At 43.2% G+C, this 4,574-nt stretch overlaps 1 pseudogene; it reads left to right on the forward strand.

The window, feature by feature from the left end:
- Positions 1-790: 790 nt before the first annotated feature.
- LOC113614227 (eukaryotic translation initiation factor 4B pseudogene) lies at positions 791-3,366 on the forward strand (annotated as a pseudogene).
- Positions 3,367-4,574: the final 1,208 nt, after the last annotated feature.

The following is a 4,574-nucleotide window of genomic DNA, read 5'->3' on the forward strand; positions in this document are numbered from 1 at the left end:
GTAATGTATGTAGCAAAAACGCTGTTTTTGAACATTACTTAGGTCAGCTCTTTTCTTTTTCATACCCTTCAATGAGGCCATGTAATATATTTGTAATACAGTTAGATTCATTTCATAGCTGGTATTCCATTCTGGATTCCTCCTTCATCTAGATGAAAGATTTTTAATTTTCATGAATAATCATATAACCACAAGCACAGTACCATATAGAACAGTTATACCATCTAAAATATTATCTTGTGTATCCCTTTGTAATCAGCCCTTATCTTCATCCAAAATTCATGGCAACCACTCATATGTTTTCTCTCCCTATACTTTCACCTTACACATAATGTCATAGAAATAAAATTATGCAATATGTAGGTTTTGGTGTATGACCTCTTTCATTTAGTAATCTCACAAGCCCTTAAAAGTAGAGAGATGCAGTAGAAGAAGTAGTCAGAGAGATTCAAAGCATAAGAAGGATTCATCACCCAATTTTTGGCTTTGAAGATTTAGAGGGTCATGAGCCAAGGAAAGTGCCTAGTCTCTAGAAGCTAAGAGTGATCCCAGGCCAACAGTCAGTAGTTAAATGGGAACTTCAGTCATCTTGCAGTCAACTTGCTGAATAAAATGAATTTTGCCAACAACCGAAATGAGCCTGGAATTGAATTCATCCTATAGCCCCCAAATAAGAGCTCAGACTGTCAAACATATTTATTTCATACTTGTGAGATCCTAAGCAGAGAACCTACTTGAGACCACCTGGCTGTTTCACTTCCAGGAATGTCATAAAAGGTGGTTTTCTTTTGTGTTCTCTCTCCCTCTCCCAACATGGCGGCCTCAGCAAAAAAGAATAAGAAGGGGAAGACTATCTCCCTAACAGACTTCCTGGCTGAGGATGGAGGGACTGGTGGAGGAAGCACCTATGTCCCCAAACCAGTCAGCTGGGCTGATGAAACAGATGACCTAGAAGGAGATGTTTCAACCACTTGACATAGTAATGATGATGACGTATATAGGGCACCTCCAATTGACCGTTCCATCCTGTCCACTGCTCCACAGGCTGCTCAGGAACCCAATATCGACCAGAGCCGTCTTCCCAAATTACCACCCTACACTGCTTTTCTAGGGAACCTGTCCTATGATGTGACAGAAGACTCCATTAAGGAATTCTTTAAAGGATTAAATATCAGTGCAGTGCGTTTACCACGTGAACCCAGCAATCCTGAGAGGTTGAAAGGTTTTGGTTATGCTGAGTTTGAGGACCTGGATTCCTTGTTCAGTGCCCTGAGCCTCAATGAAGAGTCTCTAGGTAACAGGAGAATTAGAGTGGACGTTGCTGATCAAGCACAGGATAAAGACAGGGATGATCGTTCTTTTGGCCGAGATAGAAATCGGGATTCTGACAAAACAGATACAGACTGGAGGGCCCATCCTGTTACAGACAGCTTTGATGACTACCCACCTAGAAGAGGTGATGATAGCTTTGGAGACAAGTATCCAGATCATTATGATTCAGACCGATATCGTGATGGGTATCAGGACAGTTATCGTGATGGCCCATGCTGGGACATGGATCTCTACGGGGGCCGAGATCACTATGATGACCGAGGCAGCAGAGACTATGATAGAGGCTATGATTCCAGGATAGGCAGTGGCAGAAGAGCATTTGGTAGTGGGTACCATAGGGAGGATGACTACAGAGGAGGCGGGGACCACTATGAAGACAGATATGACAGACGAGATGACCGGTCATGGAGCTCCAGAGACGATTACTCTCGGGATGATTATAGGCCTGATGATAGAAGTCCCCGCCAAAGACCCAAACTGAACCTAAAGCCTCGGAGTACTCCTGAGGAAAATGATTCCGCTGCTAGCACGTCTCAGTCCAGTCGAGCAGCCTCTATCTTTGGAGGGGCAAAGCCTGTTGACACACTGCTAGAGAACGAGAAGTATAAGAGTGGCTACAGAAGGAACCGGAGAAACTGCAGAGTCAGCTGGATGAGCCAAAACTAGAACGATGGCCTCGGGAGAAACACCCAAGCTGGTGAAGTGAAGAAACTCAGGAACGGGAACGATCGAGGACAGGAAGTGAGTCATCACAAATGGGGACCTCAGCCACATCTAGCAGAAATGCACGAAGGAGAGAGAGTGAGAAGTCTCTAGAAAATGAAACACCCAATAAAGAGGAAGACTGTCAGTCTCCAACTTCTAAGCCTCCCAAACCTGAACAGCCTCTAAAGGTAATGCCAGCCCCTCCACCAAAGGAGAATGCTTGGGTGAAGCGAAGTTCTAACCCTCCTGCTCAATCTCAGAACTCAGACACAGAGCAGCAGTTCCCTACAAGTGGTGGAGGGAAAGTAATTCCAGCTCAACCATCTGAGGAAGGACCAGTAAGGAAAGATGAAAATAAAGTAGATGGGCTGAGTGCCCCAAAAGGCCAAAGTGGAAATTCCAGCCGTGGTCCAGGAGATGGAGGGAACAAAGACCACTGGAAGGAGTCAGATAGGAAAGATGGCAAAAAGGATCAAGACTCCAGATCTGCACCTGAGACAAAGAAAGCGGAAGAAAATCCAGCCTCTAAGTTCAGTTCTGCAAGCAAGTATGCTGCTCTTGCCGTTGATGGTGAAGATGAAAATGAGGGAGAAGATTACACCAAATAGACCTCTGAATTCTGTGCTTTCTCCTAGTCTCTCACCACCCTGGAACATTCGAGAGCAAGTCAAACCTCTATCCAGACAAGACAAAATAACACTCACCATCTCCTGGATACCTTTCTTAACTTTTTTTTTAAAAAAGAAACAAAATGAAATTCTTTTGCATGCTTCTTCAGCCTTTAAAATATTGAACTAACTGGAGAATCACCAATGTAGCCAGAGAGAGACGTACAGCTTTTAATGCTGTAAGTTTAAAGTTGTGGTGCATTTTTATGACATGTGCAGTTGCCTGTGTGATTAGTGCCTAGGGGCCTCCGTTTAGCAAGATGGCAGTGATAGTGATGCAGTGTCTGGAATCTAGTTGGGCAGTAGGCAGGTATAAGGAAGAGTGTGAGGTTTCTACCTTTAATTCTTATCCTGTTGTGGCATACATGAATTAGCAAACAATATCTGAATAAATTCTCCATTCTTAGCAAGGTAGGTTTAGTCTCTGATGTTGTTTTAGTCTCCAGGAGGCTGCCAGCCCCACCTCTTATTTAATTCTGAGTTACTGGGGCCAGCCTAAGGGGGAGTTCCTTCATTTGTGCCCCCCATGGGGGTAGGTGGGAGTGAGTCTACAGGCCACTGAAGAATAGGACTGTTTGGTGACCAAAGTAAATGGGGAAATCGTGGTTTGAAAAGAAGCTTGGGGATTTGATAAATTATTTTGCACCAGTAACAGGGAAAATGGTATCACCTCCAGTAAACACATAGTCATTTACCTCCTGGAGCAGGAAGCACTTAAGGGTTGTGGGAATTCCCAGGTCTTTTATGTGTCCTGGTTTCACCCTTTCTTAAACACTATCCCTTCTGAAAGTTCAAATATATCCACATTCTGTTGAAATCTTGAAGCTTTAAAAATTTAGACTCTTGTCATCATCTTATGTTCATCATGCTACTCTTTCCTGTTAACCTTCCTACAGGCAGCTTCTACTTAAGTCACATACTTGACCTCCTAAGCATTCTCTAGAGCCCCTGGGAGCTGTCCAATGAGGAGTCATCACTGCTTTTTCTCAAGCAAATCTTGCCTCCTTCATGCTTTGACACTCCTTCCCTCTAGCCATTCGTGCTCCTGCTGCTTTGACCCCTTTTACACCTCAGAAAACTTTAGAATTACTAGTCTTAGGTGGTGAGCGAGGGTGGTTAAATTGGGAGGCTTTCTTACAACCTTGATTGGGGTTTGAGGGGCTTTTTAAAAAAACAAAAGTTTCCTTCTCTCCAAGTGAAATCTCACACCAATGTTTGGATTTATAATGTGGCTTAGACCAATGTGTGGTTTTTTTGGTTCTGTTTTTTTAGCATCCCCTTGAGAGAATAAATGATAATGGAGGAGAACAATTTCACAAGGTCCTGGCTTCTCTTGCAACACAGTAGCTTTACTTGCCTGCTTTTATGTGCACCTTGGTACTGTCAGCTCAACAGATGGTGTCCTTACAGGCAATATTGGTACCTGCAGAGAAAAGACATCTTGGTCTCTTCTCGCATCAGTCCTACGTTAGACCCTTTACAGCCATGCAGGGGTGTTGGTTTATGAGTGCTGCAGCAGTGAGCATAATGAATCATTTACCCAGTGGACATAGAAAACATACCAAGTGAAGTAACTTTAAATAATTGGTTTGGAGTGGGTAGTAGCTAGGAAGTGGCTTTTAGAGATACCCAAGGTTGAGAGGGTGTTTTTTTTTAACCATTTGCTATAGATGATGAAAAAGTAGGGTTTGCCCTCTTCATGTCTGCTTCCAAATAGATGTGTCCAAAAAAGCTGTTTTTTCCCCCATTTCTCTACCGTGCCACCCTGTTAAAACAAACAGGAATTTATGACCCGCTCCTCACTACATGTAAAATTTGTACAAAAATATCTTCTATGAAAATGATTTGTAATCTGTAGACTTATTACCT

The sequence above is a fragment of the Aethalodelphis obliquidens genome, unplaced genomic scaffold (assembly GCF_003676395.1).
Source record: "Aethalodelphis obliquidens isolate GAN/ISIS:26980383/991018 unplaced genomic scaffold, ASM367639v1 scaffold92, whole genome shotgun sequence".
Lineage (NCBI taxonomy): Eukaryota > Metazoa > Chordata > Mammalia > Artiodactyla > Delphinidae > Aethalodelphis > Aethalodelphis obliquidens.